Below are 25080 nucleotides of genomic sequence, written 5' to 3' on the forward strand. Positions count from 1 at the left end.
CAATTTCCTGTAGTGCCCAAAATAGTGACTGTGCTATCCACTCTGGCACCTGACATGGTTTACATTTCTGATCTGAAGAATGCTTTTTCCCCCCCCTATCCCTCAGTATAAGGACAGCATGACAGCATTTTCTTTATTAGTAACTGCTCATAGTTTTTGTTTCCAAGGGGTGCTATAAGGGTATTGTGAGAGTCCTTCAACATACACTCAGGCACTGAAAAGGGAATTGAATGCCTTTCGATGTCAAACAACATTAATTCAGTACATTGATGACTTATTGGCAAGCACTAGTGAAGAACAGTGCATAACAGACACTGAACTTTTTGGCTGCTAGGGGGCACAAAGTGTCTCCCAATAGGAAACTTGTTAAACAAATTGTATTTTATCTAGGATACTTCTTGTCTAAAGAGCGGAGACATTTGGGTACAGATCACATCAAATTAATTTTGGCTGTACCACCTTCAAGAACACAAAAACAGGTGGATATTTTTTTAGGAAAGGCTAGCTACTACCGCAATTGAATCCCTGATTTTTCATTATTGGCAAAGCCATTATTGGCTTTAACCCGCAAGGACACACCTGAGCCGCTCGTGTGGGTGTCCGAGCATGAACACAGCTTTCTTGATATTGCAAGCTCTTTGTGAATCTCCTGCTTTGGGGCTACCTGACTATTTTAAAGATTTTTATTAATTGGTTCATGAATCCGAAGGGTGTGTGCGCCTACAGCATGGTGATTACATGCATATATTGCTCTGCCACACTCCTAGCCAAAGCATTGCTGGGTTGCCATAAAGCTGTTGCAGCGGCAGCAGTCGCACTGCAACAGGCAGAAAGTTTGATAATGGGGCACACTGTTCACCTGTATGTCCCACACTCGGTGGATCTGATATTGAATAAAACATGCACCTCAGGAATGCTAGACTGACAAATTATGAGGTATGTGTTTCACCCACAAGTGCACATACACAGATGTAATGTTTTGAACCTAGCAATACTCCTACCTCATGTTGAGAGTGCACACCAGCACTTTTATGATCACAACTGCATCTAAAGGAAAGAGGAGCAGCTGAAAAGAGGCAGGACAGATATGCAGGATACACCATTTCATGATGCTGAAGGGGAACTGTGGATAGATGGTTCATGTGCGAGAACAGAGAATGGCACGAGATCTGCAGCATATGTGGTAACAACCTTGCACACTATGGTTGAAAGTTGCAGAACAATCAGCACAAGCTGCCAAAATTATTGCTTTAACTAGGACATGTGAATTAGCCACAGGACAAACGGTTAATATTTACATAGACAGCCAGTATGCATTTAGCGTTGCCCATTATTTCGGCAGACTATGGAATGGGCTTTATTACATCTCAAGGGGCAAAAATACTGCATGGTGTATTAATAACAAGGATGTTGAATTCCTTAGCTCTTCTTGCGAAATTAGCAATAGTAGAATGCAATGCACACAAGAAAATATTAGATAAAGCGGTACAGGGGAATGTTTTTGCCGATAAGGTGGCTAAAGAAACAGTAATAGACACGTCCAGCCTCATGCTTGTGACACAGGTACCAATAGAAGATGACTATGAATATAACATCGGAAGGACAGTCCGGCATATATTGGTAGAAATAGACTAGTAAACTGTATGAATTTGTTGTGGGTCAACATCATCAGAAAATATGCTACAAACATTTCCACAGGTGTATAATGTGCGCTCAGCATAATGCTGGGAAAACCGCTCCAGTACCTAAAGGACACTTTGTGCAACCGACAAAGGCCTTTGAAGCTCTCCAGATTGATTACAGACTTTAGATGCTTTCCTACAGAGGGCGGAATTATGCCTGATACATGAAATAAAACTCATTGAACGAAGGCTGTCCTTAACACCTCAACACTCCCAAGAGCAGACTTTCCATTACGCCCGCACTCATGGAATCTGGTGCGGCAAATAACAACGAGCTATCCCGTTACTCGCCAGTACTTCAGCACTAACTATAACAGAGTAAGCTATAGATGTTGTTTCCTCCTCGCCCTCTGACTCCGAATCTAGTCCTGCCAGGTGTAAGGTAATCACCAGAGGGCAAAAGGCTATATGCAGGCTAGATTATGTTGCAGAACCCCCCCTGAAGAAAAGGAAAGGTAAAAACACCACTAAAAAAGAGTAAATCTGTACAGAGAATTAATGGGAAGAAGGCGAAACCAGTCATTGGTACGGGTGAACTCAATAAGGGTCCCCCGAATATTGTAAAACAGAATGAGATTGACTAGCCTGCTGACAATACACTAGATGGGAAATTTTGGGGTAGACTAGAGACAATGATGTTAACCCTCATGGAACCCATCATGCTAAAGGTAACTAACGTAGAAGCTAGGCTTGCCAAAATGGAGGAGCTGGTTGGTAGTAAATATCCAGCAACATTGGTAGACAGCACCAACCTAAACGAACACATCCCGTCTAATAGGGGGGCAGGTATGGGTGTTGGACCATCCTCTAGTCCCAATGTCATTAATCAACCATGTCATAGGAGTAATAACATTAACATCACTACACCTAATATAGATAACCCACCTGTTCGCATTAGGCAATATCCCACCAAGGATGGATCCATTATAACAGTCCTTCATAACCCTGCCGGCACAGAAAGAGGAGTACAGATTGTTAGGGTGAACGGCAGAAATAAAGAAGTAGAGAGAGGCATAAATACACAGAAAAGACAAGACAAGTCCTACAGCCCATCACAAATCCTAAATCTGCCCCCAGAAGCAACCCTGTTCACAGTAGTTCTGGCAAATGCTCCTCACTTAACTAATAACGTTTTCGAACATTGGTAGACTTTAAGGAATAAGTCCCTTAATTTCTTAACTAAGAGGACCGGCTTAAAAGAGCCCCTTTTTTCAGACTTTAAAATGGTACGAAGGATCGGTCCTTCTGCCAAATCAGTGTGCGGAGACTGTGTGTTTTACTAACGTTTAAGACACCTGTCTTGGTGCACACAATATTAGAGAGGGGCAATAGTGGGCCTTCCAATCCCAATGACATACACATACTACTACTGGGATACTTTTATCGACCCTCCAACTCTTCAATCTGTCAGGGTTTTCTGTCCGAGGGAGACAATCACTTGAGAACTAGGCAGTCTAGGTATCCCGTTCCAGTATATAATCGTTTTGACGCCCTGAATTCTTTGGAAGATATTGATTGACTGGACCCGAGGAAACTTGCATTATATAAATCGCACAATCTGCACGCTTGATTGCAGGGGTATCTCCGGGTTGACTAAGGAGTAACAATGGTATTGTCTCTGAATATTATGCTGGAAGTGATAGAGAAGAGGTTTAGGGGCCTACGGACCTGAATATGGAGACTCAAGCTGATCCCCATGATATTTTAAATGTCTCTTCTCCATTCAGAGACTTAAATGTAAATCTTGTTGATAGCAATAGTGATGAGGTACGAAGGCCTACAGGTTCAAAGAATGAGGCTCAGTTCGAACCCAAGGGGATTTTAATTGCCCTCTCTTCTTCCAGACATGCAAACGAGGATTTACCAGGGAGAGTAATCCACCCTCACAACTGCCCTGTTGATTTTAAACCTCCTCTATGCAACATTGTCTCATGGAACATTGCTGGGACTCGATCCAAGTTAAACACACAATTGTGGTGGGAATGTATTCTTCAATTTGCAGTCCTGTGTTTCCAGGAGACATGGTGCAAGGAAGCGATCCATCTGAATGGGTATAGGACCTACCATACCCCAGCAGTTGATGGTCAAAGAGGTAGAGCTAAGGGTGGTTTATGCACGTACATATCTAGTAGCATGAACATAAAGGAAATAATGATGCTTGCCAGTGATGATTATTACCAATTAGTTCAATTGGATTTAGATACATGTTCCATAGTTTTGGATAACTTTTACAACAATATTCCCCCTGGAAAAGTGGGAACTGTTGTTAAAAACATGTCACAATCCCTGAGATTAGTGGGTAAAAGCAAAACAAAAGACATAATGCTAATACTGGCAGGGGATTTCAACTGCATGCTATGTGAGAATGCTGGGGACAATTTATGCGGAGCTTTAAGAGAAGAAGGAGCATGCTCGTCTCATTTTAGGCATACTGTGTTGGGAGAGCAGCTAAATGAACATATTTTTAGTTTTGATTTGGGATTTGTAAATGAACTATGCCCAATACCAGCCCATTTGTCTTGGACATTCAACAGTAGGGGACTTTGTTCCACCATAGACTATGTCTGAATATCAAGCAACCACGCACATAGTTTACCCTCCCTTCCATGTCTCAGTGAACTCACTTAGTGACATTTCCCCCTTTGTCTCGCTATTACATTACCCTCTAGTAACGTTTTTAGACTTAATACTAACAATGATCAGGTGCCTGAAAATATAGCCATTGGGAGTATTAACAAGTACTCCCTCTGCTGGGCTATGGTAAATCAGGCTGCGCTGATTACAACCGTGGTGGATAGATGTAAAACACACAGAGATATGCCTGAATGAAACAGCTACCCCTGATAAAAAAAATCAGCCTCTTTATGGCAATAACCACCGTAATAAGAGAGTCTCTTATTAGGTGTAAAAAGAAGAATGGATCCCAGAATCGGTGGTTTGACTCGAGGTGTACCCAAATATATTTTCAGTTCAAAAAAGAGCTGCATAAAACCCAGAGGAGTACTCTATAAGATTGGCTAGAGAGGTATATAAACAAGCATTAACCCCTTCTCCGCGGGGCTAATTCCCCCACGGCGCAGGGGGGCCACGCTGCACAGTGGAGCTGTGCTCGTCATGATTCCACCCACACAATGGAACGCCCAGCACAGCAGGGGAATTATCCCCACGTGGGCATTCCGTGGCAGTCATGACGAGCTCAGCTCGTCATGAGCACAGCTCCACTGTGCCTCATGACGAGTTGAGCTCGTCATGAGCACCAAAGGGGTTAAGGGATAGAAAAGTTATATTGAAGAAGGAGGCACTACATTCGGCGTCCGTAGTTAGAGACAGTGTGGCATTCTGGAAGGCACCATTTTTAGGTCTCGCTAGAGCCAGCGCAAGCACTGCTCTATGCAAGACATTTAGTAGCGGGCTTTTGAAAGTGCTGCCAAAGGCTGTTGCCGGCCACCAGCTTGCTACCAGCCACCAGCATGCTATTGCGCGCGCTGTTGCTGAGCTCTTTCACTTTCACGCGCGTGCACACACAACTCCCGTTCGCACCCGCACATAGATTATCGGGGGCCGGGTTCTGATTCTCAGGAGAGCAAGCCAAGTAATCTTTCCAAAGTCCCCATGGGATGAGTGCTCCAATTATTCTTGAATAACCACAGAATACTTGTTTACTCGTTTCTTTTAGAGTTTTAGCTCCTCCCCTTCCTCTGCTAAAATTAAATCTCCCCCTCTCTCTACATGTAAGGGTCGGCATGTACCCGACCTGTCCCTACAGTGAAACCGCATGGCCCGACGAGGGCACTCGAGGCGCGTGGGTGGCACCATCGCTTTCCTCATAGTTGCAATGTTTCCCTCTCCTCTGATGTTTTTCCAGTGAGCATTAGATGTCGCTGATTTATTTGTTTTTGCCTAGCTTCCTGTGTTGACTTTAAGAGCATATTTTGCTCCCCGTAACAGTTTCTTTTTTTAATGAGTGGCTGAGGACGAAGATGTGCACAAACATTCGATCTACTGGTCACATGCAAACAGTCACTCTGCAAGAGTTAACGCCTTCACAATCTGACTCTACCCCTTCTAACATGCACAAACAGCCAGGGGAGCACCACTCAAGCTCTGCAAACAGTGGCCAGGGGGACAGACAAGACAGGATGCCATAGGCCAATTTCCCTGCTGGATGCCATAACGAAGGTAGTGGGTATAATTGTATTGAAACGCCTTCAGGATTGGGCTGACGAGAACTCTGTCCTGTCCGATCTACAATATGGCTTCCGGACCAACGTGGGGACCGTAGAGCAAGGCCTAAATCTGTCCCTCTTGGTGGGGAAGTACACTAGGGCTAAGAAAGGGAAACTGTTTTTTAGCATTTGTGGATCTCACAGCCGCATTTGACTGTGTGATCCACATTAAACTATGGTCAATATTAGAAGATACGGGGTTCGATGTAAATATTATTTATTTTCTTAAACATTTTATAGTGATGCCAAGGCACGCGTGCGCTGTGGTCTGAAGGGTGAGCGTTCAGCTACTTTCCTGATTTGGAGAGGAGTTAGGTAGGGTTGTGTCCTGGCCCCGTTCCTTTTTAACTTGTATATAAATGGACTGTGGGAGGCTCTCCTTAAAGATATATGTACTAATCAAATGGAGAAGGATCACTTGTCCTGCACAACCTTTGGTATGCAGGAGGAATGTAGGGTGTCCCAAATAAAAGACCCTCATGCACGTGATGGGTATGATGGTAATCTGAGCGGTATATCTTGGTTTATGCAGCCTCCACCAACCTGACTGACCTGATGATTATGCACACACGTGATTAGAAAAGCGGAAAACCAAGATATACCGCTCAGATTACCATCATACCCATCACGTGCATGAGGGTCTTTTATTTGGGACACCCTATATTCCTCCTGCATACCAAAGGTTGTGCAGGACAAGTGATCCTTCTCCATTTGATTAGTACATTTACTCAGGAAACTGAATGGATCAGTCTTTTCACCTCCCTCTTGTGATTAGAGAATCTCCTTAAAGATAACCAAGACTTGCCCCTAGTAGCCAGTCGCCTTATTCCAGCTCTCTTGTATGCAGACGACACGGTGTTGATGTCTCACACACAAGTAGGCCTACAGCACGTTTGACAGTTTTTCCTTTTTCATGAAAGACCTAGGTTTAAGGGTAAACTCTTCCAAAGCTTTTATCATGCGCTGTGGTAATGGCATAAAGAAACAAAAGGACATGTAAGTGGCTGGACAAAAGCTTGGGGTCACAAAGAAATTCTCATACATGGGTATTCATTTCACCCACAACGATACTTGGGTACAAGCAGTTGCAGCAAAGAAACTAGCACTCCTACGCACTACATCTGCTCTTACCGATTTTGCCAGAAAATTAGGCAAAAAAACCCCAGAGGAGCTCATTAAAATCTACATGGCTAAGTGCATTTCAGCAGCAGTTTACAGGCATGGGGTCTGGGGGTTTGCTGATCTGCTTCCAATTCAGAGAGTAGAGAACTCCTTCCTAAGATACATTCTACCTGTCCCAAGTGGTATCTCAGCATGGATTTGTCACGCAGAGTTAGGACTCCCCATTGTCTCTGATTTAATTAAGCTTGAGCCTGTGATATTATGGCACAGGCTCTGGACTAAAGAAGAGGCCAAACTGAACAGAGATATCCTTTCAGATATTTTGAAACTGGAAAGTGTTAAGAGGATACCATGGCTAAGATATGTTTATAATTTTTTTTAAGATCTTGGCCATTTAGAGTATTTTACCAATCCCACTACCATTAGAGCAACAACAAGGAAGGAGAATTAAGAAAGTAGGGTATCCTGCTCCTGAATATCATTAGAATGTCATCTGAGATTTTAAAACCCACAGTCCTGCGTAATCAGTTGGTCTTAACTACTTTTAATATTCAACCCTAATTAATTTTTTACCTGGTGCCTATGATAGATTTTTATTAACCCGTTTTAGGCTGGGGGTCTTCCATAGATTAGTTACTTTTCCCATAATGAATGACTGGTCTCAAGACCTCCAGCGATGCCCCTGCGATAATACCTCCCCACAATAAACGATTCATGTCATTCTTTTTTGTAGGTTTTATTATGCTGCTAGGAGCTTGCTCTTAGCACCAATCTTGAAACAGTTTGGGCTACGCCAATGTCGTCCTGCCCTTTTGGCTTTACAATGTTTCGATAATGAGCAGTGGTTTTTTTAAATAAATTTTTATTGACAAATAAAATACAACAACAACAATCAAGGCATTAGATACAGTACAGGCGATCATGTGTCCACATAGAGTGTTACTCCAAACATTCAGGAAAAATCATACACTTATAATCCGTCGAGAGGGGGGGGGGGGGCAGTGGGAAAACAGTGCAGCATTCATAATATTAAACCGTACATGGAACGTCATTTAGGGGGACAAGGGAACATCAGGTAAGAAGTCTTGCGGGGGAGTACAGATATTCCCACGATAGGCATTCCACGGAGACCAAACTCTGTTCCATTTCCTAGGCCTACCCCTAGCCAGATACACCGTTTTCTCCCTAAACATGCACCAATCCATGCCCTCCTTCCAGGCCAAGACCGTGGGCGACCTCTGGGAACCCCACAACTGTGCGATGTCTCTCTTGGCGATCATGTTTCCATGGGTCGCCCAACGGATCTGAGCGACAGTGTAATCATTCGGCTCCCACACATTCCATCACCGCAAGCACTCTGGCCCAAAACCCCGCCACCGCCGAACACTCCCACAGAATGTGAAGGAAGGTTCCAGGCATGCCGCAACCACGTTTACACAACCCATCCAGTGAATAGCCCATTCGCACCAGATTCGAACCAGTAACATATTCGATTAAGGATCTTGAGTTGGACAAAGCGAAGACGGGCCGGAATGGCAACCTCCTTGGGCGACGACAACGCAGATTGCCAGTCTTCGTCATCTAATTCCAACCCATCCTCAGTCCATACCGCTCTGAGACGCACAAGTAGATCAGTCCGATTATTGATCAATTTTTTATAAATCAATGAGATCGTGCTGTCAGAGACATAACCGTCCAGTATACAGTCCTCGAGAGGAGAGGACTCTGGGACGTCAGCGCCTGCATCGAAAACAGACAGCAAGGCATGGCGCACCTGCACGTATCTGAAAAACTCCTTGTCTCCGAGCTCATATTCCGTCCTCAGCGCCTCAAAGGTTTTAACATTTCCCTTGGTCCAGAGGTCACCCACTCTACTGATACCAATCATGTCCAATTTCTCAAAACCTTTCGTTCTCCATAAGCAACCCAATCTTTCAGAGGCATACAACGGAGTCGCACGAGTCAATCTATCACCCCATCCCAAAGCCGCATTCGCATCTCGCCAAATTCGCACAGCAATCTTAGTGGGTCCAGTTAACGTCCTGCAAATCCCTTTGGAATAGAGCGCCCGGTAAAAGGTGTTTATGCATCTCGAAAGCCGGTGAAAGACCCGGTGCGTAAGTTGCATGGTTAATCGCACTCAATTGAGAGGCCCAATAGTAACGCTTGATGTCTGGGAAAGCGATGCCCCCATCGTACAAAGGGAGCGTAAGCTTGGGGAGAGCAATACGCGCACGTCCGTCCCAAAACAAACGACGCTGTAGGCTCTCCACCTCTCGAAAAAACCCGGAGGGAATAGGGTCAAAGGAGTTTTGGAGTGCGTACAAAAATCTCGGCAGCGACATCATCTTAAAAAGAGCAGCACGCCCGAGCGGCGACAGCGGTAACCGACGCAAGCGCGCGACATCAAGTTTCAGTCGCTGGAGCGGGGGAAGCAGGTTGCGCTCGTAGCGAACCACAGGATCCAAGGAGATATAAATCCCCAAATACTTGAACCCTGACTCGGTGACTTGGATCGGGAATCTGCGAGGCAGCGTGGGAAGCCCTCCAGCTAACACATAAACACAGGATTTCGTCCAATTAATAACAAGACCTGCGTTCTTCTCAAATGAAGTTAAAACGTCAAAAAGCGCATTCAGGGATTTCTGGGGGGATGTGAGGTACAAAAGGATGTCATCCGCATAAAGCGAAATACGATCCTCGTAGTCAGGAGTCCACCTAATGCCCTTTAATCGAGGGCTCCCAGCGGAGCCATGCGGCCAATGGTTCAAGCGCAAGGGCAAAAAGCAAGGGAGACAACGGGCAGCCCTGCCGAGTGCCCCATCCAAGAGTGAAAGTGCCAGATACCTTCCCATTAACCACCACCTGAGCCAGAGGCTTCTCATAAAGGAGTTTCACCCATGCAATGAATACAGGGCCAAAACCAAATTTGGCGAGAGCCCCCCAGAGATAAGGCCATTCGATAGTATCAAAGGCCATGGTGGCATCCAAGGAGGCCAAAATGGCCGACTCAGAGAGGGTCGCGGCTCTCGCGAGAACTCCATGAAGCCGCCGAAGATTAAGGGCAGTATTGCGATGCGGGATAAAACTGGATTGATCCGGATGGATCAAATCACAGATCACCTTAACCAAGCGGTTAGCCAATAATTTGGCTAATATTTTGGGTTCGGCATTTAAAAGAGAGATGGGTCTACAAGAGGCACAACGGCCGCGCGGCTTACCCTCTTTATGTATTACCACGATAGAGGCCAGCCGTTGATCCGCGGGGAGGGAACCAGATTTCAGCGCCTCAAGGAACATCTCCCTCAGATAGGGCGCCATTTTGTCAGGCCGCAGTTTGTACAATTCAATAGGCAAGCCATTGGGGCCCATAGCCTTACCAGAACGAAGGGAGCGGATGGCAATCGCTATTTAGTCTGTCGTAAGTGGCGAGTCCATGAACTCCCTATCAACATCAGAGAGACAGGGCAGTGCAATGTCCCGCAATAACAACTGAGAATCCTCCTCGTCCCTATCACAAACTGAAGAATACACAGTACGGAAATGTCCCACAAAACAATCGATGATACCAGCCGGGTCAGTCACACATACTCCATCCGACCTTTCAATCACAGGAACTACACGATTTGCTCGTTCCTTCTTATCAAGCCACGCAAGCAACTTACCAGCCTTGTCACCCACATCATACAGCCTACCCTGTTGCTCTCTGTTCATTACCTTAGCAGCGTCGGTCACCAGGGCTTTATAATCAGATTGTTTTAAGCTGAGGGAGTGGAGTTTAGCACGGGTGACACCCGCTTCGAGGTCACTCTCAATCACAGTTATTTCAGCTTCAATGCGGACCAGTTCCTCACATTTGGCCTTCTTGGCACCAGTAATTAACGACAAAGAATGTCCACGTATAACAGTCTTAAAGCCTACCACAATGACACAGATGAAGAAACAGATCCCACATTATCAAGGAAGTAATGATCAATGGATTTTATCAGCTCCGAACGGATCTTAGGATTCCGGCGATACCAGGGGTTGATGGGAGCAACCCTGCCCTCGCTGCGCTCCCCAGCTTCCACACAGAGCCACAAGGGGGAACGATCTGAAATGCCCCTGGGAAGGTGTCGAATTTCCCTGATAGAAGAGGATTGAGCCGCCAGCATTAGGAAATAATCAAGCCTGGAGAGGCTCCCGTGGGCACCTGAATGGAAGGTATATTGTAACTGCACAGGATGCATCAACCTCCAACTATCCACCAGCCCGAAAGTTTCCAAAAACCCACTCATCCACAACTGAGATCCAGTCAAATCTCTGGGAGGGTAGCGATCCGAGGTGCCAGAGACAACAGAGTTGAAGTCCCCACCCAGGATTAGAAGACCTTCAGGAAGCCCTAGAACCACCCGTCCAATATCAGCAAAGGTGGGAGTCTGCAGGCCAGGGGGGACATAGATCGAGAGTATGGAGAGCGTCTTCCCCTCCCATCTACCAGTGAGCGCAGCGTAGCGCCCCCTATCATCAGTATTACGTCATCAATCTCAAAGGGGAGGGAAGACCGGACCAGAATACCCACCCCCCTAGAGCCAGAAGTGAATCCGGAATGAGCAACCAAGCGATAGCCTCGCCTATTCATGGCTTGACAAGCGTTACCAATTAAGTGTGTTTCTTGCAGGACAAAATCAGGAGAATGACGTCTCAAAAACTGCAGCACAACCCCTCGTTTTATCCTGTCCCCCAACCCGTTGACATTCCAAGACAGCAGTCTCAACTCACTACCCCCCATTCCCGAAGAGACTGCAGAGCACACTCCACCAAGAACACATTAATCGAAGCAATAAGGAATACAATGCGATGCCTTGCAAAAAAGAACAAACACCCCCCCACCACCCCCAAACTTGAACCCGTTACAACTCCCCCCACACTGCACCCCTGCGTGAGACTCAATAGCCACCCCATCTTGCAGTGTGCCTGTCGCCCAGTCATTAAACTAACCTAAACAAAGAAACCCAGGACGAGGAAAGAGCCCCGCTTTACCCCCCCCCCCCCGCCACCCTGCGCCAATATAGAACAGGACATAAGAAGACCCAAATATTAAACTCAGCTGAAATACGAAGGAAAAGTTCAGACATCGGGAACCAAAGTGTCACTCTTGCTCCGGTAAACCACCTTCGGCACCACCAGGGTGCTCGGATCGATCGTCCTTTTTAGGTAAAGAATCAAGCCAGTCACCGACGCTCTCCAGGCGATCGAAGAAAAATGTACGATACTCATATTCGATCCGAAGCCTAGTTGGGAACAGCATGGCATACTTAAGGCCCAAGTCACGTAGCCTCCGTTTCACACCCTGAAAACCCATTCTCTGCCTTTGAACCAACTGGGTAAAATCAGGGTAGAAGTTAACGGACGTGTTCTCGAATTTCACCGGGCCGCCCACCCGAGAGGCCTGCAGGATAGCGTCTCTATCAGTTACCAGTTTTGGTTTTCCACCCGGAACTCGGTGGGCTCGCTCGACAGCAAAGAATTTGCTGAGCCCAGTGGGGACGAGATGATTTAAAACAAGATCTTCCACCAGGAGATCAATCGAAGCATATTCATGGTTCTCAGGGACTCCAATAATGCGCACGTTATTACGCCGTGCCCTATTTTCAAAATCCTCAAGCCGGCGTGCCATCAAGTCGTTCGAGGATTGCAAGTTGCCGACTTCAGTCTGTATGTCGGAGACGTCGGTAGTCAGGCTGGAGGTCTTCAAATCTAAGGACTTGACCCTCTCATTTGTTTTCGCCAGGTCCGCTCTAATCAAAGTAACGTCGACGGCCACCGTGTCGATCTTCGAGGCAAGGGCCTCGTATTGCTGACCCATCGAAGACTTCAAGCCGGCGATGGCACTCATGACATCCTGTAGGGAAAGTTCAGGAGAAGCGGCAGATTCAACTCCGGGATCCTCAGGAGTGCGGCCGGTACCACCGGGGGATCCCTTAGGATGGGTGTAACGATCCATAACATTGGAATGAATCTGTCCCCCTCGGAGAGGCGTCTTAGTCTTGCGCTTCTCAGGATCGGATCTGGTGGCCATATTGAAAAGGGTGCCCCGAAGGGGCCCGCGAGACCTGTTGAAAATGGCCGTTTATGGCAAGGCCAAAAGTCAGCAAAAGTGAGCTTCAGTAAGATAAATGCCGGAAAAGTTGGAGGCAAAATGCTCACCAGTGAAACACGTTGCGAAGGGGCGAAGCCAAGCCGGATCAAGGGTAGATCTGAGCCGTTCTCCAATCGAACGAGGCCCGGAGCAGGAAAGTGAAACCGAAAGTTGTGATGAGGCCGTCTGGGGGGAAACCCCTTCGGCCGATGTTATTCAACTACTCCACGGCTTGCTGGCTATAGAGGTCCCGGCCACGTCCTGGGGCAGGCCGCAAAAGTTGAAGTCGATGTAGCAGTGGCTCCCGACGTTCAAAAGAAAATTTTCAAAAAAGTATTGAAATCAGCCAAAGCGCGTCTTCAAAAGCCCATCTTCGAAATCAGGATATATTTCAGGATAGTTGCGATGGGCGGCGAGGGTCCCGGGAGCTCTGTGCTCACACGACCATCTTGGATGCTCGCGAAGCTCCTCCCGAGCAGTGTTTTTAGGATAACAATTTTCTTGAAAAAAGCTCTGAGCCTAAGGAAACACATGCGCACTGAATTGCTTTTAATGAGATGAGGGCTTTTGTAAGTTTAATACCATTTTTAACACAATCATGAAATTATTAATGTATCACTCATGTCAATTTCTCTCTTAATGTAAGAATTGTTTGTATTTATATTGTAATCTTGTGCTTTTAGGATTGTTTGTCTAACTCAATCGAATAAAGCCTTCTTTGACCTTGATTACATTGAAATATGCCCCACTAACAAATATAGATGTGTATTGATGGTGGTCTGTGTGTACTGGGTAGAGGGATTCCCAGTAAAAAGTAATGATGAACTTTTAACAGCTAAATGCTTGGTGAAGGAACTTCTACCACGATGTGGCCTCTTAAAAGTCATTTCGTCTGACAACAGAGGCCACTTCTCTAACGCACTGATGGAACTTGTGTGTAAGGCTCAAGAGATAAATTAAAAGTTCCACTGTGTCTATCACCCAGAGGCAGCGGATGCGCTGGAAAGGAAGAATGATGTGCTTGTAAATAAGATTGGAAAAATTAGTGCAGAAACAGAATTGACAAGGATGGACGCATTGCTGATTGCTCTGATGAGCATGAGAAATATTCCTGATGCAAAAATTAAGTTAGCCCCCACAAAATAGTGACAGGTCGGCCAATAGCAGCCTGGGGAGATCCAGAAAAAAGGAATGACAACTGCCATGTCAAATGAATTGATGAGAGGCTATTGTTTTGCTTTTTTTTTTTTTATATAATTTTTATATAGTGCAAACTCGAGCCGAAGTAATCAGAGCACTTAACATGAGCACCAGTTGCGTTACAGACATCCATTCATTTTGTTAGGCAGGGGAAAAGGAGTGATTTGCCCAGAATCGTCTCAATGCTGAGACTCAAACCAGATTCCCCAGCTTCGAGGTCAACTGCTCTACCCATTAGGCCACAGGAGACATCCTCTCCCAGACTAAACATCTTGCTTCTATTAACCAGCAAGTGAAGAAGGCTTTGCAAGGTAAAGGGCACCACTTCCAGCCAGGTGACTGGGTTCTGAACTGCAGTTTCCAGAGGCCTAACTGTTTCCAGCCTTGGTGGAAGGGCCCCGAGCAGGTCTTGTTGGCTACACAAATGGCTCCAAAATGCACGAACAACAAGAACTGGAGGCACGTGTCCCATCGGAAGAGGGAACCACCACCAGCACCTCTGCCGCCTTCTTTCACGACCACAGAGGAAGAATCTCAACAACCACAACTATCAAGCAACCAGATAGCACTGTACAAACTGTGATCACAGAAGAAGAAAAGAGCCTGAGACCTGGATGAAATACTGGAGTTGATTACAAGAGAACTAACAGATCCATTAACTGTGGCCCTCACTCAGCTCGGACCACTAACTCTTTACTCACGTAACAGGCAGGTGCATACCTGGTCTACAATTAACCCTGCCTATTTCACTGGACGAAATAGTGAACGCATTTGGGATTAACTCTGACCGCAGTACACATGTAAATATACCCGACCCACAGGGAAAATTTCAAAAAGTGCATCTTGATATTCTAACCAACGGTTTGGTATCTAAACTGAGAGCTGACTGCGATTTCTCAGGTAGGATTTGTGAGCACTCGAGCTGCTAGAGCTTCCAGCAAGGGACACTTTCACCTATGAACAGCCCTATCGCAATCCACCAGCCAGCTAAAGACACTTGTATTGCGCCCACAGGTCAAGTTTGTGCCAACTCGGGCAACCTCTGCCATAAGTTCAAAATGGGACATGAAACAGGGCCAGGAACAAAGACTGTTTTAGCTACAAAGAAAGTATTAACTAGAAGAATTGAGGGGGGGGGTGGGGGCGTTCTGCATTCCTCTTGTTTTTGCTTTGATAACTGTATTAGCCTTCATTGTCATTTGTATCTGTGAAAGTATTTTTTGCCTGTTGAGAACATCGAGACTGGTGAAAAGGGTACAGATTTGCATGAGCATTACCCAAAGCAATACCATGATAACGTAGCTATACAGACCATGAATGCCTATGAGAGAAATTAATGTGTCAGAATGTTGGATATGTTTAAAAATGCCACCCACTGTAGAAAAGAAGTGCCCTATTTACACCTACCCTTTTCATACGATGAAACATGTATTACATATGCCATGGTTATTACCTGTGCCCCAAGAAAAGAGCAAGTTGAGCAGCAGAAGAGATTTATAACACAGATAATTTCACCAGGATGTAAGAGTCACTTAGAGGCCACTAGAGGATGTGGAGCAAGATTCAGACTACGTGTCTTTGCTGGCCTTACCACCATGTCCAGAAAATCTAGGCATTTCCTTTTGCAGCAGAATGCGTCATGGGTAAAGGGCACATATACTCCATCTCTTAGGTTGCCAGCTTACACTACAGGAATACTTTGCCAACAGAACACGAACCCAGGTAGGATATAGTGAATGCAACATTACGCGTTCACTTTCCCATGCTTCCGGGCTTAGAATACCTTTGTATGCAGTAGATGAAACACATTGAATATGCGGATTAAGGGCCTATAAACGGCTGCCCCCCCGATTTGGCAGGTTTTTGTAATCTTGAAATATTATTTCTCCGTATCCAACACCATCCCAAAGAGCATGTACACAAATAAAAATTACTATTTCTTCTTTGATTAGCAAATGTTTAAAGTCTTTGTGCCCCCCCTACCCCACCAGCCCAAACCAGTTAACAATGCCATGATAATGCAAAATGCTTTCATCGAAGGACTGTGTAATATATAGGATTGAATAGTGGTATATATTTGAACCTAGGTCCATAAGGAAGATTGTGAAAGTGATAAAGAAAAGCAATACAGAGCTGAACCATTGTTCATACATATAGCAACAGAAACTCCATTTTGAAATATGCTTCTAGAATGGTTCTTGCAACATGCTCATGTTTTTGGATGGGGAGATAAACATAAAGCTTTCAAATCTCGCTAATTAATTATAAGTTGCAGGAGTGGAAGCACAGCCACGTAAAAGTTGCCTCATGTCAGCCATGTACCATCTGAGACCTTCAACCAACGAATGAACTGAAAAGAAAAATTTGTTGTTTACTATGGACGTCCTGCCAAGCTGCCCGGGCGTAACAGCAATGCTTTTAGATGTCATAAAAGGTGTTTGTTTATAATCAACTCCTGCGAATATGTAAAAGCACAGCCAAAAAGACTTTAAAGCGGAGACAAGAGATCCGCACAGGCCCTCCGAATGTTTTCACTAAAAACTCACTTTGCGGACAGGCTTATCTTTTTGATTAAAGTACACACATGGCAGCCTCGCATAGCTGAATAGGTTGGCATTCTGAATGTAATCCAATGAGTGTTGAAAGGTATAAAAGACGCTGCGCAACTCAAGCATGCTGAAACATTTCACAGAATGCACTCTGTATGTTTGCACCCCCGGGGACTTACCATGACCGCATATTGACTGTTTGCTTCCTTCCAGATAAATTCAGCTTTAACAAGCTAAAAGTTAGTAGGGTAAAGGAGACTGGCGTAAACTGTTTTGGAGTGGCATACAGTAGAGTTGCGTGGCATGGAGTGGAGTGTTATGGAGTAGCATGACAGAGTAGAGTGCTGTAGAGGAGAAGGGCGGAGAGTTGAGTGTGTAGAGTAGAGCACAATGTCAGAGTTGAGTAGAGTCGTAAAGTGGAGCAGAAAAGAGTGATGTGGAGTGGTTCAGAGTGCAGTAGCGTACAGGGTGGTGCAAAGTGTTGTAGAGTAGCATGACGTACAGTAGAGAAGATTGTCAGAGTGGATTAGTGTGGCATAGAGGAAGTTGCGAGCGTTGTAGAGTGGAGTAGTGTCATAGAATGACGTGGAGGGCCCAGTGGAGAAACATTTAATAGAGTAGAGCGTCACAGAGTGGAGTAGAGTGACCCAGCGTAAAGTACAGTGTTGCAGAGTAGATTGGTCTAAAGTGCATTGGTTTTGAGTAAAGTGGTGTGGAGCACATTGAAGTAGAGTGCGGTGATGTAGAGTAACAGAGTGCAGTGGCAGAGAGGAGAGCAGTACTGAGTAGAAGGCAGTGCATAGGGTGCAATGGCGTAGAGTGGAGTGGCACAGAGTAATGTGGTGTAGAGAGAAGTGACAGAGTGGAGTGGTGCAGGGTAGAGTGCAGAGGTGTAGAGTGTAGTAGTGTGGCATAGAGTTGAGGGGTGCAGAGTAGAGTGCAGGGTCGCAGAGAACAGTGACGTAGAATGCACACAACATAAGCCATTATTGTGTCCAGAATGCAAAAAAACACTTATAGGCCAATGACAAAAATACACAACAGTTAAAAGGACAATAGCACAGCCGACCCTGTGTGTTATGGTGCGTGTTGTGTGGACCATAACTGGCGAGACTCAGTGCCTTTACTCGTTTGAGCCAGAATCCTAACTGTATTTAACTGATTTGGGTTTTTTAGTGAAAAGTGTGTGCACACACCAATCAATTAGTTTACCAAAAAGTTAATTTCAACTGGTAGCAAAATGGAAGGATTAGACCAATTCCAATGTTTTTCACACAAGCCTTAGATAAAAAAAGATTCGAGGGGAAAAAAAGCTGAAACAAATAGTTGCACATAACCTGCTACGTATTTTAGTCTTTAAAATTCAGTTTCGAGGTAATACAGTAAAACACAAGTAGCGATAAGGTAAAGGAAAACATAAGTTGGAATAAATAAAATGACCTGCAAGAACCAGAATACTGCTTATATACTAGATGCTCCTACTGTGACCCGAAGCAATTCTTATTGCTGAGCATTCCGGTGTATAAATACCAAACGAGTAACTTCAATTAGACCACCAGGGACGATAGCCAGAGTACAAGTCAAACACTATTCTCGTTCTGTACAGGTAGCAGCCATGAAAAAGACTCAGAAAAGACACTTCCAAAGTCTGCCCACATTAAAAAAAGAAAAATCCAGTTATTTTACCAAGTAGACCAATAATAATCCATGTATGCTTATTTTCAACTTCTGGGCCAAGGTCTTGCATTTAATTTTGCTGGGGTGGTTCCCAAGATCCCTCCTCAAATACTGTAGCAAACATAAAATTGCACTTCACACTTGCATTTTCATACTTTTTATTGCACGTCAATTAGCATGTATTCCCAACATACAATTAATTTGAATTCATTGAGGAACTCTAAAAAAAGTAAATAAAATAGAAACGTTCTGGTATTTTTATTTTTATCTGTGACTCTCAGGTTAGGGTGCATCTGTGCACTTGCCCGTTGAGCTATTATATTCAACACCCTACTGTGGCAAGACAATCCATATTATTGTGTCCCAAACACAAACGTAGCTTACGCCATACAAATATATCAACATGTATAGCTTTGCATCTAAATTTAGTAAATCAAAACAGTGCACCATTTATGAAATTCACTTTACCCTACCAAATTCTACCTGTGGCGGGCATTACGTCTTCAGGGCAAAATATATTAAACCTGTAACCTAAGAAATTCAAGCCTTCTCTTGTAAACAATTGTTTAAGTGTAATGTAATCCGCTTTTGGAACTCACTTTTTCCCAGCTAAGAAAATAAAAAAAAACATCCTTTCCTTTATGAATCTGTTGGGAAAAAAAACGCATTTGGGGGCTTATTTATGAGCCCTTGCTTGCGTCACTTTTGCACCACTGGTGCATCGCTTTTTGTGACGCACCAGCAGGGTAAAAAATTCACCATATTGCGCCATATTCACAAAATGACGCATCTAAGTAGATGCGTCACTTTGTAAACCCCTGTGCCACATTATACCTGGAGTATAACGTATGCAGGGTGGGCGGTCTGACGCAAGTAAGCCTTGTAGAAGTGACGCAGTGAAATCTGTGAGATTTCACTGCGTCACTTCTAGGACGCAACTCACAGCAGGCATAAGACTGACGCAGGAACATTTGAAATGGGACTTTCCCATGTGAAATGACCCATTGATGGTATGGTTTTTGCTGCGAACGGCCTGTGGAGTGGGCATCTTGCCCACGCCACAGGCAAGTTCTCAAAAGCCATAAATTCAATTCTTTCCCTCCCACGGCCAAAGAGGATTGGAGCAACTAAGGCGATTTTAAAAATATACAGATTGCAGTGTGCACCGGTAGCAACCTACGGCGCCGAGATTTGGGGGGTAGTGAAAACTCCCAGTCTGCAAATAGAAGAAAATCGGTTGTGCAGGAAATTACTGGGAGCCCCAATTTCCTCATCTGGGTACATCTGCCATGCTGAATTAAATTTACCCTACATAACTGATTTCATCGCAGCAAGGCCTGCTTTGTTCTGGTTGGCTATTTGGGCCAATGACTGCTACTCTAACACAGGATATCCTGAAGGAGTGCTTGGTCTGCGACAAAGGGATTAGTATTCCATGGCTCCGAGCAACGCAGGAAAGTTTGACCAGTGTAGGCAAAGGCCACCTTTTTGTTGATCCTTTTCAGATTAAGAACACTGACAAAAAGGAAGTACAATCTGGACTATATGCCCTTTATAGGAAAAAGAGGTTGGAAGAAGAAATGCGGAAACAAACTGTTGAGTCCTATGTGAATAATGTAAATAATGATCTATTTTTACAACAAATCCCATTATACTTGACATTGCCAATGACTAATTGGGAAAGATCGTTATTATTTCGCATGAGAGCAGGGATTATAAAATTCTCACTCTGTTTTCCTTTGGGCCACAGTATGACGAATTCCGGAAATATGCCTTGCCCATGCGATGGAGTTAGCAGGCAAAATGATTTACACTTCTTTTTTAACTGCAAATTTTATATGAAATATATTAAATGGTTTTAGCCCCATATTTTAAAAAACACAAAATGGTTTTAGCCCCAGACCACTCTCCCTGAATCAATCCTATTCTATGCTCCTAAAATTAGAGAATGATGAATTGATATTTCGTGTAAGTACTTTTCTGAGAGTTATCTCTTATACACGTAAAACCATGGAATGCCCTTGATTTATTTGTACTACAGTTGCCCAAGTATTTTTGCACTTTAATAATTGGCTTCATATGGAATCTTTGCACCTGTGTTTGTATGAACTTTTTGTAATATATAGTCCCTGAAATGTATTTTAATTTTTATATTTTAAATGTATTGCTTTTATGGATTTGCTGAAATCCGAATAAAGATTTTTTGAATTGAATTGAAATTGACCCATTGATGGAGTTGGGTCACTTCCGTGACACTCCAGCAATGCGTAATTTTTGCGCCTACAGACGAGTCAAAAATGCTGATGTATCTCAAATTACTTGTGACATAATGCATCATAGTGTAAATATGACGCATCCAGCATGTCGCAAGGAGGCGCAATGAACAGTGACACAGCGCTGTTCGCGTCACTTTTCATAAATGAGGCCCTTGGTCTTTAACTGTATGCGCCTTCAGCTCAGCTTTGAACAATTATTCAGCCGTACAACAGTTTTTTAGTAATCTTTAAAAAAACTTAAGAGCCTATAAACAAAAGAATTTTGAAGTATGTAAAGTGGTTCTTCTTTAGTACTCTTGCATACATACGTCGCTCCAAAACATCTATATAATATTCATAGAACATTTATAATATTTAGTACAAATGGAAAGGCCTGTGCACTCTTTGCACTTTTGCTAATAGGGAGTTTGGCGTTTCAGAGCCAATTCACAAATGCAAGCATTAGTACTCTTGTACTATTTCTGACCATATTCATAAATGCATTTGGCGCCGTAGCTTCCTTTCCTGCGTTAATTTCCGAACTCGCAGTAAAAACTAGTTTGTTTTGTGTTGAGCGCGGGAACACCTTATGGGTGCTGCAGCACTACAAAAAAATGTACATGCACCTGCCTCGGAGTAATAGTTCCCACGCGTACTATATAGGTTGTGTCTGCTCTGGGAGAGAACTGTCGTGAAAACCAGTTTACCTCGAACACTGCAGTACCACACAACAACCACTCGCATGTATTTGATATGCTAGGCATCAAGCCAATTTCTCCATCACTATGAATGCCCCAGCAAGAGTGGCAATGTGAATGCGTCTCTGATAATCTACAACCCCTTCCTAGCATCGAGGCATAAGAATATCTCTTCGTCCTAAAATAACAGTGACTGACAGATAACAGGTGGTAAGCCCAAGTATGCGTTCTCAGTTACCCGAGGCGATGTTGAACACTGGGTTTGCTGGCGTGTAACCCGAAAGTGGTGATTTGGCAGAGTAGAAGGTGCTGATCCACTAGCACAACAAGAAAGGTGCACAATTCACTTGGTACATAGTATACAAGAAGGCAGCAACCATTAGTCAATGGTAACAAACCGAGGAGTAGCTTGCTGCAGGCAAACTAAACCAATAACGGGGAGCAGGAACGTTTTGTAAGGAGTTGGGAAAGCATAAACTTGTGAGTAACATAAACCAGCTAGTGGGGTAAGACATGCACACGAGTAAGCCATTCGAGCCAGTGAGATCAGCCACACCAGTGTGCAACGAAGCCGCCTGGGGCTTCGATCGTTCGTACCACCCTTCCCCCACTGGGAATGAAAATCTCTCTTCTTGAGCCTCCGGGGGTCACGTTTCCTGAGCTGTTATGCAGGTTCTCCCAATCGATACCCGACGAATACAATCCTACACAACACTACACCACAGGTCCTGGCCAGGCCTGCGCTCGGCTACTTTGCCGGTCAGGGTTTATTTAACACATTCAGGGACGGGGGGAGTCAGCCTAATGGGCCTCATCGGACATCTGTTATTTATTTCACACATAACAAACAGGCGTTGTTCATGAGCTGCACGCCCCCACAGTCAGAGGTGCCACGAAATCCTCGCGTTTCCCTCACAAAATGGAGCCCCGGCGATCGCGGAGCTGTCCTGTTGACGCGTTTCCAGTCGACCGGCGGGTGTGCTGCGCTATGCTCCCTACTTCACCGAGCGAACAAGGCCGGCACCCCCTTCCTTTGTGTGAGAGAGGCGAGAGGCCCTCTCAGCAGACGCCTCGGCCCGCCTGGTCCCTTCCAGCGGCCTCACAAAGACCTACGCGGAAAAGACAGCGAGACGGACCTCCGACCACAAAGCCCGCCAGGCGCCTGGAGAGGGCCAGGGGACATCGGTACAAACGAAAACCTACCCACTTCCTGCTCTCACAGCACAAACAGACAGCACACCTCACTCACACACAGACACAATCACCACAGACGGACACTTCAGCCGAGCGCGCGGGCCCGGCCGGCAGTCATTGGCCGAAGCCAGGCACAAACCTCCGCTGCGGCCCTGGTTGGTTCGCTCCTCAGATCGGCTGTTTGGTTGGACAGAAAATGGCTGCGAAGGAGCCAGTCCCAGCGCGGAGCAGCTCTTCCGGATGCCGCCGCTCCTCCCGCCGCGCACGCAGACTGGCACGCCGCTCCTTCAGCGAGACGCTCCTCCCTCCGCGATCTGGCACTAGGCTTAAACTGTGAGCCGTCGTCGGGAGCCTCTCAGTGCTGAGGACGAGACCGTCTCGTCTTTAGCGCAGCCAGCCCAACGGTGCCCCTCGGCTGCAAGTTTTTGGTCCTAACCGTGGAATTTATTTAATGCGATTTTATATAGCGCGAACATTACCCGAAGGTGTCAGAGCGCTTTACAAAATAACCAGTTGCGTTACATAAGGACTCTGGATTACATGAGTTACATAAGAGGTACACACAGAAAAAAATTGCAGATGTAGAAGTTGTAAAGTCACTCAAGGAAGAGATGCAAACAGAAAAAAATGCAAATGTACAAGTTATAAACTCTAAATTCACATAGGAATGGTAGTAAGTACAAAGGTCTACTACATATACTAGTGGTTAGAGTTTTATATATATATATATATATATAAAAATGGCTTTAGTTCTGCCGCTGGCCCCCAGTCCATAAACACCGCTTAATTCTGTTTATAAGCAGCAGCACTACATCTTATTTACATCCACGTGAAAGTCTCTTAGGAGTGCACCCGGGAATCCTATCGATAAAGTTGGATTTCTATTTTTCCTACTGCGGGCTTAGCACAATTATGCGCACTGGACAGAATTAGACGTTCATTGCAGTAATATGTCTGGCTTGGTCTTAAGTGATATGAAAAGGTTGGGGGTCTCTTAAAGGGGCACAACTAGGATTTCTTTCCTATGTAATGACGGATAAATGATTAACAACAAAGTGGCGTAACGAAACTTGAGGAGGTCCCCCTGCAAGGTACATGGACCCCCCCTCTCCCCGGCCTACCACCTACCACTTTTGCTAGGGCTCCCCCCCCACATAGGCCCCCCCGCACGCGGGGGCCTATTTTACACCACTGAACAACAATTATTTTTTTGTGAATAACTAACATTGTGAATGTTTTAAATTTGAGACAGTGAATTAAACATACTACGGTCTATGGAATAGGTAGTGGTCCTCAACGTATGTGAGGCTCTTCCATTTCCCCTGTCACACCCAGTGCTTTAAATGGAAATATAGAAGTGCTGGTACTCACTAACAACAGTACCTATTTGCTTTTGAGAAGTGCCGGTACTCTCCCATTAAATGTATTGTGCTTATGCTAAGAAGTGCAGGTACTCTCCCTTTCAAATTAAAGAAGTGCCTTTAGTCAGTAACGGACAGTACCTGCCCATTTAAAGCAGTGGTCACACCAATTTCCTCTGCAGTCTCTCTGTTAGACACATTGGCTGTTTGTCTTCACATATCTTTCTCAAATTCTATGGCAGGACCGGAGGCTTCTGATTATGCTTTCTCAATTTCTTTACTGCAAACACAGCAGCCAATGAGAGTAAAACTACAACAATAAAAAACTTCAATACCCATGAGGCTTTGAACCGCGCCTCCTTAGTTACAGCCAATCACTGCATACTCAAGCATACAAAGTAGAGAGACACCAATATGGCTTCCTCTTTCTTTGCTGCTCCGCAGCCCAGATAAGTGCCTCTCTACTTTGTAAACTTGCACTATACTGTGTTGTTTATATTGCTATTGTGGTGATTGTTTATTGATATATGCATCTGATTATTACCGCTTGTGCGTTGCTTACTTGGCGCTGGTAGTGCTCGGTGCGCGTTCCGAGTCGCGCTGCCCTGCTGTGTTTCGCCAATCGGAGCGTGGCTTCCCTGCCTGTTATTGCCCCTTCTCAAGCGCGTGTTGCGCTGTTAGCTGCTCCCCGTATCCGCTTGGTGCTGCCTGCAGCTCCGGCTGCTCTCGATCGTGGGACGCGATCGCGAGTGACTTGACCCCTCCCGCGGGGAGTGAGGCGCACGCTGAGGCCTTCGCGGGCTCCCAGCGTGCGTCTCCGGAGCTCACGCACATCTCTGTATGCGCGCAGCCCTGATCAGTGCCTGCACAGATGCTCTGCCCCGGCTGCAGAGGGGTTAACACGCAAGAGGCCAGGAGCCGATTTGGCCCGATTTTCCAACTTTAGAAAGGCAGCGTTAAGGTCGCTTTTGGTTTTTCCTGATTATCCAAGCTCG

General features: G+C 45.3%; 1 protein-coding gene across 1 annotated transcript in view; it reads right to left on the reverse strand.

Moving 5' to 3' along the window:
* The window catches only part of NFYB (nuclear transcription factor Y subunit beta), a 147918-nt gene extending 124898 nt beyond the window's left edge, over positions 1-23020 (reverse strand). The window contains exon 1 of the mRNA XM_078674988.1: positions 22864-23020. The gene's annotated coding sequence lies outside the window, so the exon portion shown is untranslated. The remainder of the gene's footprint in view (positions 1-22863) is intronic.
* Between the last annotated feature and the right edge of the window lie 2060 nt (positions 23021-25080).

This window comes from Lissotriton helveticus, chromosome 1_1, assembly GCF_964261635.1.
Source record: "Lissotriton helveticus chromosome 1_1, aLisHel1.1, whole genome shotgun sequence".
Classification (NCBI taxonomy): Eukaryota; Metazoa; Chordata; class Amphibia; order Caudata; family Salamandridae; genus Lissotriton; species Lissotriton helveticus.